At 34.2% G+C, this 16504-nt stretch overlaps 1 protein-coding gene across 4 annotated transcripts in view; it reads left to right on the top strand.

The window, feature by feature from the left end:
* Positions 1 to 16504, top strand: part of NOVA1 (NOVA alternative splicing regulator 1) — a 143443-nt gene that overhangs the window by 122900 nt on the left and 4039 nt on the right. The window lies entirely within an intron of this gene.

The raw sequence follows: 16504 nt of genomic DNA, 5'->3' as shown, positions 1-16504 counted from the left end.
AAAAGACAGAGTGCCTTTTTTGATTGCAAGGTGCCTATGGCACACTGTGGATAGCACATAATAAATAATGTTTGAGACAGTATATATAGAAAAGGCTAGGAAGAATTATTCTCCTGTTGACGTGAGAGGATTCCAGTAGAGGTTCCAGTGGTTTAGATGTAACCTTTCCTGCTTCTTTTCAGCTGGAATCCTTCATTTCATGTCTAAACTCTAAGCAGAATTAATGTACCCTCCATGGACTAACTGTAGACTTTCTTCAGTTCCTCATGTTAATACGTTACTTGTAATATATTTGTTTTGTCCAATGTATTTATTTTGTCCTTTAACCATTTTTTCCAGTATTTTGCAGTATATGAGCTCAGTGCTTGTCTGCATTGTTTCCTTAGAATATATATTTAAATTACATAAAATGTTTAAATAACAATTTAAAAAATCTCACATGCAATACAGTTTGGGGGTTTTACTCTTCTAATTGTCTGTTTCAATTTTTCCCCTTGGGACAAGTATGTAGGTAGTAATTTGGGTTCATATTCCATACTCGTTTCCTTTTTTCTCTCCCACTATTATAAGGGTCACTGTTTACTGTTCCTGTTTTAAGTGTAGGAGAAATGTCAGGAACTTTCCTAAGAACTGGGGAAAGATGTAGATTCTCACTGCTAACTCTCTGAAAACTACTGGCGTGTCATTCATAGGATGTCATAAATGACCTGCCAGTTTCAGTCCTGTAAGTAAAAATGTGATTCCATATTTGTGTATCTTGTTTGAATTTTATGCTTAGTAATAACTAGAATCACGTAGTTTCCTATTTCATCCCCCCTTCAGAAAGATATATGATATCTCATCATAATAGACAGAATTACTGTTCCCTTCTATTAAAATGGATAAATGCCTTAATATCTACTCATGTTTTAAACTCTATCTGGTTGTTTGATTTTTTTGGGGTTTTTTTCCCCCATAGATAAAAATCCAAAAGTAAAAAACAAAACCCCCACATATAAAAGTAAAGCGAAAAAAAAATAATGAGAAAGTCTGTGTTTATGAAGACTTAGATCATTAAGAAAACATAAAAATCTTAGTGTGACTTTATGAAGGCTGCTTTTGATTCAAATAATTTATTTTTAAGTCATTATTGCTTCAGTTAAGGTGCTGAGATCATTACTGTTTAAAGTACATTTATGACTTTCATGGGATTTATTCACTTTAAAATATTTTGTTGTCAACATGTAAAAAGAGAATGCTTTTTTGGATTGAATGCATTCTGTTTGGTCTGCTAGGATTATCATCATCTTGTCTTATTTAAGTTGTTAAGAGTTCAAAAAGTCCCTCAATTTAAGAAGTTCTTTCATTTATGAATATTTTTAGATATGATATATAGGTTTTGGCATTTTTCCATGTCCCCATACTAAGAAAAGGTCCTATCTGCTTAGGAAAAATGATCATTAAACATATAAATTTTAGAGAGTACACATTTTTCTCTTTGTCAAAATATGATAAAGGTTTTCAAATGTCCTTTGTCAAAGGGTGTTTAATTTCTTCATGTTCTGTGTTCCTTTTAAAGTATAATTCCTTTATCAATACAAAAATAAAATGAATAGTGTGTTATAAAATTCCCAATAATATCCATGTTCACGTTCCATCCCAGATAAGCTAGAGTGAAATCGGCAACATATTAGTCTGTGATCTTACCAAGGTTAGCTGTGGCTTTGAGTTCATAATACTCAGATTTAGTATGGTAGATGTATTGTTTCTTTCAAAACTGCTACTGGGTGAAAAATCCAGCCATATTCTCAGATGTACAGTTACTAAGTGCCTTCTTCACTGTTTGAACAACCCAGAGAAAATAGAAGAGCAGAGCAATTTCCAGAATGCAAATCTGGATGACTTTTTTGTTGTTTCTCTGCTGCATAATCAGTCACATAAAGCTTTACTCCAAGTTTTTAACTATTTGGAATTTAATTTAGTGACTTTTAGGGAATTCAGAATTTATATGATCAAGGATTGTATGGGATTGTGGAAAGAAACACTGAGCCTGTAGAGCTTACTGTTACACCAGGACAGATCCTTTACAGCAGACTGTAATGTAGAAAAGGCAATACCACGTTTTTCTGTCAGGTGTTGAGTGAGGTATGATTAGGCCTGGCCCTAGAAGATCCTGCTAGTTAATTAATTGGGTTTTTTGCTACCTGAAATACTTTCATTTTCACAAGCTGTTTGTAGGTGTAGTGTAGCACTGCACTCTGCTACAGGCAGACTGCTGGATGCATTGTCTGTCTTCTGCATGCTTTGAGAACTCATCAGATGGTGAGAAGTCTAGATAGATGTGAGACAAAGCCACCAATTATAGTAGGTCTCTGCCTGATTTGACTGAAAAAGGAATGTTCTTTGTATGCAAATCATGGAAGCAGGTTGATGTGTTGCACTATAGAGAATAAGATGTAGAAGGTTTTTCCTTTTTCAGAGGTTAGCTGCGTCTGTTGGGACCTTTGCCTGAAGCACTGCACCCTAGATTTCAGATAGAATATATGCAAGCAATGTGTAACTGCATCTTATTCAGTAGTATTATCCCCTAGTTTGGGGCTTGTAGATATTATCACATTTGTTGATTTTGGGTTTGGTTTGGATGATTGGTTAGATGTTTGTTTGTTTTTTTTCCCTGAAAGCAAATTAGACCTCTGGCAAGTAATAGCAGATATTAAGAGGCATGCTTTGCAAATAGTGGATTCATGGGATTATTGTCACTCTAAGGGTTCACTGGTCTGTGACCTGCCAGTGATTTACATTTGAATCTTTGCAGCCTTGAAGAGTATTAGTCTGGGGGTACAGAGGGTCTGCTGCCTGTTTCATCTTCTGTTTTCCCTTGCTTCTCAAATGGCACCTCAATGAATGCAGCCTTTGAGATCAAAGTCTTGCTGGACTATCTTTATCACACAATAATACACTTCTGCGTGATAAATTACTCATTCAAGTAAACTTACTACCTGTGATTTGGATGGGGTTAGAAAAATTTGGTTGAGATTTTTATTTCTTTAAAGCTTTTGGAAGCCTGCAAATCCACTGCAATGTAAATTCTTCTTTCACATTTTAAGTAGCATAGTACATGAGCTCAGTGCTTCTCAGCTTCTTATGATTATCTTTATTGTCCACTTAACAAACATGTAAATGCAGTAAATGTAAATTCTCTTTGTAGTGATTGTGATAACAAATTAACAGCTGCCCCCTACCCATGGGATACTGAAATGCAGTCTCCACGTAGTATCTTTTAAAGTGTTGCAGTTAGGCAATTAAACTGGTTTATGAAATAGATTAGACTATGATTAATGACATTCTATAGTAAAAAGTACTGAACCAAAATGCAATACCTTAAAATTTGCAGACCGGTGCGCATGTATAATTAAGTGATGCAGAAAAAAAAAAGAAATCAAGTAAAAAGATAAGAATTTCCTTGCAGAAAATTTGTTCATATGAATAAATTAAAAATGTTTAATAAAACAGTCTAAACCACATTGTTTTACAAACAGAAGGAAATAACAGTTGTTTTTTAAACACATTTCACAGGTTGTATTTCACTTGTATGCCAGCAATTAAGATGCTGTTTTATAGAAATTTCTGCTTTAATTATGTCATAAGTAATTAGATAATAAATTATACATATTACATTAGCAGTCACAGAAGAGACTGATTGGCTGTACACAATGTGTGTGTGTGTACTCTGATGGTCGTCTTTACTGCATCCAATTTCAAAGTAAACTGTAAGTTACCCTGGCCTGACGTTAATAGGAAGTCAGGTAAATCAGGGTAAGGAAAGGAAGGAGGAGACTGCAGCTTTGACAGATGAAAGTTATGTTTTGAAAACTGAATTTAAGTGATACATTTATGCATTTAGTTTATGTATGCAAAGGATCACTTTGAGTATTTGTTGAAAAAAAGGACAAATGTATTGTAAAATGAAAAACAGCTAGTAAATCAATTGATTTCCTCACCTCCATCTCATTTTTGAGACAGTTCTTTCATTTTTTTATTTTTTTCTCACATTTTTCAGTATCTTTTCTCTAAAAAAAAAAAAGCTGTTCAAGCAGAAGAATATGTTTGTATTGTGCATAGTAGTTGAGATCAGAGCAAAATTTAGATGGAAATTATTTTTCATTGTGTCTTTAACAAGAGATATTAAATCAAATTTACTCAGATACTGCCTTCAAATTTACTGTGTGTAAAGTATTTTTCCACGTTAATGCACACATAGTGTTACACATTTGTAATATAGGTATAAAAACAGATAATATAAATGTGTTAATACAGCCATATTTGTGCCTCACAGCCTTAGTTTGCATGAGGAGTAATTTTTTTCCCCACATGAACATTTGTGTCAGATTATTGTCTATACAAAATTATTAAGAGGTGCTAGTTATCTATATTCAAGTGTTGCCTATGCCTAGTGCTTGTCTATAGATAGTTTGCCTTAATTAAATTTTTCTCCCATTGTATGAGAAATATAACCCAGAGCACAGATGCAGGGAAACAATATGGTTTGCAAATACGTGGTTTAACAAGAAATATATGCAGTTTTCCTCCTGAGCTGTGTATGTATGATCTAAATCCAGGCTCTTCACATTTAATAAGGACTATTCAATTGTACCTTCACCTGTCTCTTGTAATTATAGGGATTTTTTAGAATCTAAGTTGACTTTTATAACTGACCTGAGTTAGCGCCTATCAAACTTTTTGCCTCTGCTAACTCAAGTAATTGGAAACTTCTGTCTTGTCTCCACTTATTCCTGTATTTTTTTTTCCTCACAGCAATAGTTACTTCTGGCTTCCTTGTGGCTATCTTGATTAAACACATATAACTACAAGTTTACTAAGAAATAGATAGACTTATAAACTAAAGATATGAATCAGCTGGGGTGAATGTTAAATTCTCAGCCAGTCAACTACTGTTTAGTTGCAGTTAACTATATATCTCCTGTGACCTACAGCTTGATTTTACCTTATTCTGTTCTCTGATCCTTCTTAGGGACATAATGTTAGGCTCTGAGAGGAAGTTTTGAATTGAATTGTCAGAAGACTCAATTAGCATTAGAGAGCTATGGAGTCCTGTAGCATTGCTTATTAAGTTTGGAGACATCACAGAATCTCAAAATCAATTAGGTTGGAGAAGATTTCTGTCATCATCAAGTCCAACCAGTGATGTAACACCAGCTTATCAACCAGACCTTGACACTAAGTGCCACCTCCAGTCATTTCTTGAACACCACCAGGGATGGTTACTGCACCGCTTCCCTGGACTGTTCATTCCAATGTTTAATTACTCTTTCTGTGAAGAAATTCCTTCTCATGTCCAGCCTAAACTTCCCCTGGCAAAGCTTGAGGCCATTTCCTTTTGTCCTGTCCCCGGCTGCCTGGGAGAAGTGGCTGAACTCTCACCTCACTGTAACCCTCTTTCAGGGAGTTTTAGAGAGCAGTAAGGCTCCCCTGAGCCTCCTTTTCCCTGGACTCCCTCATCTGCTCCACATAGGGCTCACTCTCCAGACACTTCACAAGCTTTGTTGCCCTTCTCTGCACATGCTGTTTCTTGCGGTTAGGGGCCCACAGCTGAGCACAATACTTGTGTGTGGCCACCTATCCATCCACCCGTTAGGGAAACCACACTAAGAGAACTATGGCCTTTTTGTAATCAAAATTTCTAATAATTATTATTTTTCATGACCTAGAGAGACATGGTTATATGAATGTTTTCTGTTTAACTGTCCTCCCTTTCTCATTTGAAAACAATTTTCAAACAACATCTATGAGAGAAAGTCCCTGAGAATTTAATTGAGTAGTTCTTGCTACACAAAATTCTATTTTATTAGTTAAGGATTAATTCATACAGAATGCTTCTGCTGCTGTATCTGTTGCAAAGCCAGGGGTTCAAAGTAACCATAACCCTTGGTGCTGTTAATTTGTTAATTCATCTAGATAGACCAGGTGCATTTTGCAGAAGCCAGATTTCCCTCTCCGTCATTTTTATTCCCCCACCCATATTTATTTTCTTTGTATTGGTTGATGATAGTATAAGTTTTATCTTTCATTTTACCCTAATTTTGTTATCTTGGAGTAAAAGTGCATGTGCAAAACTGGTGCCAGGTTATGCCAAGATGCACCATTAAAAATGCCCTGTTCAGTCTTTTCTTGCTTCTATATATGTAACTAAATATAGACTGGATATGGAAGATATTTCTCAGACCAAAGTTATGTTATTTAGAGTACATAATATTGTTAAGAGGAGAAGTCTGGTTTCCAAGAAACGTTGGAGAGTCCCTTGAAATAATTTTGTAACAGAGTGTGGGTTTTCTTCCTAGATTTTGAAATGAGAACATCTTTCATTTGTTCTGTGCATCAGACTTACTTTTGACATGATTACAGCTGGGGGATTCTAAGACATGATGGACCTGGGAGGAAGTGGGGCTCCACTCATTGTGTCTGTAGAGAGTACAAATATATGCATGTCTTTGTGCATGGGTTTGGCTTTTTTATTGGTTTTAAAATAAACTGAATTGCAAAAAAATTATTTAAAGAGGCACTGCTGAATGAGTAGCTTCTGTAGTCTCTGCCTAAGCTGAAACTCTTCACTAGATACTCAGTGCAAGAGGACTGCTTCTACTTAAAAGTAAATCAAGTATTAGGCATTCTTATAAAGCAGTCTATATTTATAGTGCAGTGATGTGTGTGCATATGAAAGTATCTGTAATAGTAGCGATATATATTCAGATATTTGCTTAATTTACTTTTCTGTAAGTTTTTCTATTAAATCATATGTCTGTGGGAATGGTGAGAAGGTCTTTTGTTGTTTTGTTTCATGGTGTTTTTTAGCTTTTTTTAATTGTTGTGTTTAGTTAGATAGCATTATTAAAATATTCCTCCTTTTAGAAGCTATTTGGCTCCACCATCTTATCATGTGTTTATACCTAAAGCAAAATGGATGTTTTCAGAAAAAAAACTTGTAAGAAAAATTGCATTTATACCGTTTTTGGGAAAACATTTGGTCATAGCTTTGTGCCATTTTTTCCTTTTAAATTTTTTTATAGTGAAAAACACCATGAAGCTATACAGAACTGTCTGTAGGGGAAAATAAGAATAAATATGCTCTTATTTTCATGGACCTGAGACATTAATAGAGTTACTACAAGGGTTTAATTCATGTGTGTCTCCCCTTCCTTTCTATGGAGAACAGAGTAATTACCCCAGAATTTTAATTACAAATAGTGCAGGAGGGGGTGTTAGGGTTTAGTATCATTATTTTATTTGATGGTCATGAGAACTCAAAGGTGTTCATTTAGCCAAAACACATTCAGCTAGTTACACTTTCTTTTACCTCCTTCTTTCAAAATCTATAATTTTTCAATCCCACAGATTCTCACTTAAAACTTTAATTTTCAGAATATCAGAATATGGTAACTGAGATAGCAAAATTGGGGACTATTTGTGAGCATGAAAATAGGAAATACAGAAATAGTGTGTTTTAAGAAAAGCACTAAAGACAGTCATATTTTCTGAGCATTTTACCTGCTTTCTTTGGGAACTGCAAACCTGTTGATATGAGTAACCATGAAGTTCCTCTTGCTGATGATCAGACTCTCTCTTTTAGCCTCCCACAAAAGGATCACAAAGAACTTTCAGCAAGAAAGAAATACCCCTTTTTTCAATGGTCATAATAAATCCTTGTTTTCCATGCCATAGAGCTGAAATGGTTCTGATGATTCACCTTGATTCCACATATTTCAAAAGAGTGGTCTCCTGCAGATGATATGTAGTTGATAACTTAAATTTTGTTCAGAATTGCTAAATGATTCCTGAGTTATTGTGATGCATACCTTGTAGAAATCAACTGTGGCAAAGATCCTCTGAAATCAAAATAAAACTCTTAGCCTTCTTTTGTCCTGTCAGTCCTATAGATAGATTATATTTAAATGTGGTTTCCAGAGACTGATTTTCAGTATCCTTACCAGTAATGCTGAAACATGATTTCATACTTGGATTTAAATCCTACATTAATTTAGAAAATGTTTAGCATGCTGTTTAAATAATGTAAGCTGGCCAGCAATGTCAAAACATAAAAATCTCAATGTATTTCTAATATCCCGGGTTTAGTTTTTCCAAAGTTTCCATGAAAAGTGTTATTGACAGAGAAAAGGCAAGTCCCTTAGCACATTTCTATTGGCTGTTCATTCCTCTGAATTTAATTAAATGACGTAACTAATGCATACAATTTTCTGCATTGATTCTTTTAGAAGAACATAATTGTGTATTCTAGCCATATTTATCTAAGTTTATACTGAAAACTGGGCACCGTTGATAGCTGGGATGCTTTGTAATGTTAACAGTGTATCTTCATCTTGAAAACTCATACTCCATTCATAGGGTTATTTAAAAATACTGTTAGTTTTCTCTTAGACTTGCAGGAACATGGCCATTAAAAAGCATTAAAAAAATTAAAATAAAATTTAAAAAAGGAAGCATCAGTCTCTTGGAAGTCCATGGAAAATTGATTGCTAGGTTATAGGCTGTCCAAGATTTGTTATTAATATCTTAGCAAATCTCTTGTATGTGTTAGCCATAGCATTTATTCCAATGATTACGTCTCATCAAGTGCAAGTTTTCTAGTTAAAATACAGCATGACATTCAGAGCAAGTTTATGGCTGATCTGCTACTGGGGAGTACCTGTAAAGCTCATGCATGCAGTCTTTAAAGGATTCTCTGGAGGAGTGCAGAAATGTCCTATTCATTTATGTATTTGCCTTCTGAAGCTTTGTCAGGAAAGCAGCCAGTGCAAGGCTTCTTTGGACAATGAGTTAATGAGGAGCCAAACATCTATGGATCTGTGACTGGGAAAGCATGAAAAAAAGGGATGCACCCACTTTGCCTCCCTGTCAAGAAGATCCATTAACTTTTGAAACTGGAGTGGCTTTTACGAGTTCATAAGTTAGATCCTGTCTAATTTTAAACAGTGGGAATTTTAGTGATACCATCAGTGAGGCATATTTGGTTTTAAAATAATATTCATTATCTACATTTTATGGCAATTATTTTATATTGAGAAATGTTTTTTTCAGCAATTCCAGTAATGAAATTACGTTATATGGTTTCTTTCAGTTAGAAGTATCCCAAATTGCTATACTTAATAGTTCTGTAAATATTCATGCATTTTTTAAATCCATCCTTGGCTCTGTAAAGTATTGGCAGGTATTCATAGGACACCATGCAAAAAATTATGTAAGAAAGATGGAAAAAAAGGGAAATTTTAGATAGGGGGAGGGGAAACTTTGATGATTTTAAAGAGAGAATAGGGTTAACATTCGATCATCACTGAAGGCTTTAGACAGTACTGGATTGAACTGTTAGTATTTATGCTTTCTGTCTTTTTAAAAATGTTTCATCTGAACAATAGCACAGCCAATATGGATGTCTAATTTTCTATGTATACTGCATTCTCTGCAACTGAGTGAAAATCTATTAATTTTTTCTCTTGTGTAATTTAGTATGTAACCAGCTCATTTTTTCTTTTTTAATTATAAAAAAGTGAAAAGTATAAATGAAGCTTCTCAAAATGCATTGCACTTCTTTGCAAATGTAATTTGAAGCTCATGAAACATTAATGCATAAAATATGGAATGTTGTTTTTATTCTACTGAGAAAAAAAATTAGAAAAGTTAAGTTTCTTCCCTTTGTTATTAAAACTATGTATCATAGAGAATTCATGGAGGAGTTGGTTTACTCCATTCCCACAGTTTTGAATCTTGTTTTCTTGAGGGATACTTATGAAACTATTCAGATTTTTATGTGCACATATGTGAGTGTAAAATTTTAATAATACTTTCTTCAGGACTAGATAATCTTATAAAATCAGCCACCTGTATAGCCAACATTGTTTTAGCAATTTTTCTTTCTGTGTGCACAATTTGGGTATGCACACATTCTGCTTTTGAGAGAAAATGCCTTTCTATTTATGAATTAGTGCCTACACACACTGGTGACAGAAGGGCAACTAAAACAAGCACCAGAGAATGTTTTTCTTGTGCCTTTAAACATGATTTGCTAGTTCCTTGCTGTGAGAAATTTGCATTCCAAATTACATCTTTAGTTAAAAGCATGAAAGAAAAATCTTGATGTTCATGCTTTAAAGTGGGCAGAATTGTAATTAGGTAGTTACTAAAAGAAGTGGGAGTGACTTTTTTAAGTGCCTCAAAGAGTCAAGGTTTAATATCAAATGCTAATTGAAAAATAGTATTGATTTAAGCCAAAAGAGCAATTTGTGCAAAACATCCTTACACAGTGTTATCTCTAGTAAATATTTCTCCTGCTTAGTTCAGACTCTCTAAGCCTTGTGATTTCAGATGTAAATTGTTCCTGGGTATTTAAGCGCAAGTTAGCTTTCTATTGCATAGTAGTTTTTGTGACTGAAATGAAATGATAAATGCAACCTCAGCTGAGAGTGCAGGTCTAAGACCTAGAGAAAAATAAACACTTATGATAAACAGTAGTGTCAGTATCAGACTAAAATCCTCCTGCAGTGTGTACCAGGAGATAAAACCAAACATCTTAGAGTTGGGTTTTTGCTTTGGTTTGGTATTTGCTCTGTCACTTTATTATATCTGTAATAATCTAGTGTGATTTGAGACAAAACTCAGAGTTGCAATATTTTTTCAATGGATTAAGTTAACCTTGAATTGTCTTGAAAGATACTGTATTTATGAGGTGAGAAATAACACAAAGAGGCAACATAGGGAAGTAGCAAAATTATATTCATCTTGGAATAATTGCAGGCAACATTTACGAAGGAAATATTCCAGTATATGTACTGCTTGTAATGAGAAGAAAATCTTATTAATATAAACATGACTAGAAAAAGAAAAAGTGCATTATGTTGAGGAACAAAGTAGCAGTTAATCTCTTCCTGTAATCCATTGCACTTGTTCACACAGTATTTCAGTTCCAGACATTCTTTTGTAGAAAGAGAGAAACTGAGTTGGAATGACATTTACAGAATTTAAACACGGTCAGGAAAGATGACAGTTTATGGTCTAGGTTTATTTACCTGATGATCTAGCTAAATTTACAAAGAACCTGATGATCTAGCTACATTTGCTTTTTATGGATATGTGCCTATTTTTGTAAATAAGTATTAAGCAGACTATTAGAAAAATGCCTCTAAAAGATGTCTCTGTTCCTTCTAAGAATTTTCTCTGAAGCCAAAATGTATAATCTGGAACTGAGCAACCAGGAATTTGTTCAGGACACCTCTGAAAAAGTAAATTCATGTTTCAGCATGTACATCAATCCATTATGGAATCCAGTCCAGAGATACTGAAAATACTGAGAGAAATTCCAGTAACTTCCTTGAGGCGGTGTATGTGCAATAAGCAGAGATTTGCTGTGCAAGGCTACTGTTGGAAGCTGAGCTCAAGTCTGACATGAGCAAAGATCTGTCCAGAGCAGCCTTGCATGGCTGCCTGCTGTACAGGTGGGATGACTCGTGACCTTTCAGTAGCTTGTGCTGCCTTCAGCTTGTGCTTCTTGGTGGCTCTGTAGTCAGGGGCTTTCCAGGAGTTGTTGTTGATACAACAGAGCATGGCTGTGAATTCTAAGTGCATGCAGGCATCACCTTTCCTGTAATGAACTTAGTCGTCTTTTTGCTTGATTTCAGGAGAACTCCTGTCAGGAGTTCAACACATCTTCAGTTGATCCTGATTTTCTCACAGATTTTTGTTATAGTACCACTCTTTAGGAAGGATTGTATGGGACTACTCACAAGCCTAGTGTAGCAGTGTGTTTATCTTGCCACACAAAAAAACCCCATCCTAGGTGATCCTACTCCTCACTGACTGCTCTCTGCAGGAATTGGTGTGTTCAGAACACCTCCTCACCAAGTCTAAGCCTGTAGTCATATGAGCAGCTAAAATAGCATGAAATTTTCAGACATAGAATCCAGAGGCCAGAGGGAGTTTTAAAGAGTTTAAAACTATTGAGGAGCAAGAAGACAGGAAAAAAAAAAAAGAAAATAAGAATATATGAAATAGAATGTAATTTACATTTTAAGGAAGTGCAGTTATTTGCTTTAGAGACTAAAATGTAGAATTGTGACAAATTAGAATGAATTTGTTAGATTAGATGGAATCTTTTCTGTAAAGTGTTTTTCTGTTAAGAAAAAATAAACCAGTATTAGACAAGTAGTTGAAAGATTTAATAGAAGGAAAAAGAACAATTGTTACAAGAAATTAATGGGATGAGTTATAAAAAAAATGCACTGTTGAAAATAAAAGAAGAAAAAGGAAACCTGAATAATAGATAAAAAAGAGCTTTGGTTCATTAATCTCTGTGCAATCTCTTAGAAAAACTTCACAGAAATGGAATAAACAGAGGCTGATGCATTTAAATGCTTCCACTGTTGAGTTGTTTGTTTTGTTTTTTCCAAGTTTTGATGCTATTTTATATAATCAGTAATATTTCTCTTCTAGTGTAATTTAATGCAGGCATGTGTCATGCCACCAGGTCAAATTTGAAACCTAAAACCATGTTTTTCAACCCTCTTAACTTAGAGTTACTCTAATTGGTGTAACAGCCATATCAAGTGCTAATTCTTGCTATCTAGCCTGCATTTCATCCTTCCACTACGTTTATCAGTGTAGACTTTCTATTAGCCGGGTGGCATGTATGGTGTGAGTTGGTGGTTGCCATCCCCACAATACTAGAGACTGCAAGAGGTGGAATATAACCAGACCAAATATTGTCAGAGAGAAGAAATAAAGCAGTAGAAAAGTGAAGGGGTGGAATGGGTGAAATTTTGCAATGGGTTGTTGGAAGTCTCTACATGAGAGGAGTGGGAATGAGAATTGGCAGGACATGGGTAGTAGTGCAGATTTGGTCATGGTTTGTCTTCCCATGAAACTATTTAGCATTTATTCATGTGCATTCAGAGCTGCTCAGTGCAGATGATCTCAGTGCAGCACTGGGGAGGATGAGAGTGGCAGGGCATAATCACCAAACATCTGGCATTCCACAGCAGATGCTATTCTGCTCACTTAACTGAGCCAGGACTTTCAGTTTGGTAAATCAGAGGACTTTTAGGCAATTCTGACATGATATATGAATGCAGCATGGGCTTATGCAAGTGGATTTTCAATAAATGGGAAAGGTCTAGGAAATTAGCTGATACTGATTTAGGAGTCTAGGATTTATATGAGCTACTCATGTGGTGAAAGTTAAAAGCAGTTTGAATTGTGTCTCTGGACACAGTGGTTGGGATCCCTTAAGTACCAGGCCTCTTCATCTGAAGGGCAGAGTTGCATCAAATCTTTGCAGATTTCTTTGGGAACTGAGGGCAGCAAACTGCTCTCCAGTTGGAGCCTTTCTTACGGCCCAGGTTTCTTTGACTTTTGTCAAGGCTTTTAAAGACACAGTCTTGTTTCACTGAAAACGTATGCAGAGAAATTACTTTGTTTCTATTATATTTGTTATAGTTGGATGACTTCTGGGGGAAGTATTATATTTGTTGAACCTGATTTTGAACTTGCTTATGCTAATGCAAATAGAATGAGAGTGATGCCTGTGGAAGAAAGTAATTTGCTTTCTGTGTAAGCAAATGTCATAATTGCAATCCCTAATTTTTTATAAAACCTATTTGACATGAAATAAAGGTTGAGTTACTTCCCTTTTTACTTCCTATAGCATTTGAACAAAATAAATTGCACATGTGCTTATTCTTATGCATATGTAAGCATATGTTCATAGCTGCTTCAGATACTCAATCCCCTTTTTGCAGCACAAGTTTGGATGTAGCTAGGAGCATACACAAAAACCTGGAAACCTAATCTTCCTGCATAGTGAAAGATACCTTTATTGGATACTTCAGAGCACTTATTTTGGGTAGCAGTTTCTCACTTCTGCATCCCAGTCAGTTTCTGAACCCATTATCTGTAGAAGGAAAATAAGTGCACTGTCTAATTTCCCTGACAGACAAGGAGTTAAGTATTTTTTCAAAAGTGGTGGTCACGCAGGTAACAAAACCAAATAGATAATATTTGATTTTTCATTTTCTCAATTATTTCGTATAATTTTCTACCTTTTAACTAAGTGACCATATGGGTTTTAGGCTTCAACAGGAAAGAAAAAAAATATATTTGCACTATTTATTTTCTACCGGCACCTCTGTTGTGATCAATCTAATATGTTAGATACTGTGTTATTATACAGCACAACCAGTGTTTGCCATAAAGACTTGATATTCCAATATACAAACAAGGGAAAGATTTAGTAAATAAAAGAAATAGATGGAGAATTACAAACTGGTAGCAAGATTAATATTCCTAAACAAGACAAAAAAAAAATCTTAAATGTATTCTGCTTTTGAAAACAATTATCTAAAATTTTAAATGAAATTTTAAATTAGCTGTCAAAAATACAAGAATGTTAAAGCTAAATATCTCAAAATAATACAAATGTTGCTCTTCATTTCAAGAAGAGCAGGATTGCTTACATTTTAAATAAAATGAGTACAGATGTATTTCTGTTTTGTTCAAACTGAATTTTCACTGGAATGTAATGTTTTTGTCCTAATATAAAATAGAGGCATACTGTCTTCTTATTTAATACATATATATTTTTAAAAGATATCCTGTATGTAAATATGTGAAATATTCACCGTGGCAGGGGTTGTATTTGAAAGGACATTATTGGTATATTCCTAAACTAATACCATTTAAGAGAGTTGCCAATGAAAGAAACAATAGTCTGTTTCTAAATCAGATATTTAGAAAAGGATATCTTTATTTCTGGAGCAGACAAACATATATTAATCCAGCATATTAAATTTTATGGCTTTTTTTTTTCAAAATGCATAATTTTTGTATTGTTTGTAATGCTAAATAGAAAACCATGTCTGAACAAGGTGGGGAGTGTGTGAGTAAGGAGAAGGAGATCATTCTTTATCTTTCCTCTGATGAGACAGATAATTTTGTTGAACAACCAGAGCTGTTAGTGGTAACCTAATGAATGTTTGTGTATCAAGTGAGAAAAGTACCAGTTTCACATTGCGAAAATCTTTCTTGTTGCATAGAGGAGACTTCCTTTTTAATTTTGTGGCTGAATTAAGCCATTGCTTTATTTTGCTACACCCATCCTTTAGAATAATCCTGGCTATATAACAGTGACCTGGATTTTCATATGCTGCATATGTAACTATAATATTACAGGTGCAACAATACTGCCCTGACATTAAATATCCTATTTACTTCTGAAATCACGTGTATGGTTATGAGAGTGTGTTTTTGTACCTTCTTATGTTTTTAGGTTTTTTTCACTTCAGTTTACTTAAGCACTTATGCCTGACTTGATCAGAACTATGCACATTGCTTACTGAAGTCTCCCACAGAACCTGTTAGTGTGTCTCAAAGCAGTGGAGGCAAGTAACTGTTTTCTATAGTATGCAGCACAAAACCATAATAATGAGAGCTGTGCAGTGCTGCATTTTTAGTGTTAACAAAATAAACAAAACAAAAAACAAACAAAAAAAACCCAAATAAAACAAAACAACCAAAAATAAAACACACCCAAAACCAAACAAGCAAACCCCCCCAAAAAAAAAATTTACAAAAATCTGGACAATTCTTCTATTTAGCAATTAGTTAATGTATTTTGTATTTAGAACTGAAATAGCTAACCAAAACTAAGAGTTGTTTCTTTCTTTTTATGACAGCAAAACTAAAAAAGGTTACCTTAAAATTACCAAATACCTTGAACTACATTTAAAATTACTAGGAGGTGTTCTGACTTAAAGCTAGGTCTGTCTACAAACATATATAAAATGTGTCATTATGTATTTAAGATTATATACAGTGATCACAGTGATTTTTATAGGATTATTTAATATATGTGTGGACTAATTTTTTTTTTCAATACCCTTCTTTCACCTTACCTTTAGAATAAGTCAGCAGCTGATAATTTATTTATTCTATAGAACATGTTCTGTTTTGATGCCAACAAAATTCTGAATTAAAAATTGTGTATATAATTTAAAACAATCCAGTGCAAAATACAGTATGATATATTATTTTTAATGTACATGTTGTGTAAGTGGAAAATATAAGTGTTTCTCAAGTTTCTAGTATGCTGGATTCTCAAAGATATGATTTTCATGCTAACATAACCACTGGAAATATCTAAGCTTTTTCTAGCTTTAAAAACTTGCTTGTAGGGCATGCATACTGGTTTGCAATTAGTTTGACTTTTAATGAGGCAGTAAAAAGAGACTATTACTAATAACATTTAATTGTGTTTTATATTTTTTTGTTGCTAAGACTTTAGAGAGAATTTTGGTGAAAGGATTGAAAAGTGTTGCCCCTACACATATTCCACAAAATTGAGATGAATGTATATCTGAACACCAAGCTACTAAAAGCAAAGCTTTTGTAAAATAAAACACTTTATTAATTCAAAGTCTTAAAATGTACAGTACATTAAAACTTTGGGACA

Source organism: Onychostruthus taczanowskii, unplaced genomic scaffold (genome assembly GCF_017590055.1).
Source record: "Onychostruthus taczanowskii isolate IOZ18803 unplaced genomic scaffold, ASM1759005v1 scaffold1, whole genome shotgun sequence".
NCBI classification, from domain to species: Eukaryota; Metazoa; Chordata; class Aves; order Passeriformes; family Passeridae; genus Onychostruthus; species Onychostruthus taczanowskii.
Note: the sequence above shows the minus strand (reverse complement) of the source record. Positions and strands in the feature narration are given on the sequence as shown.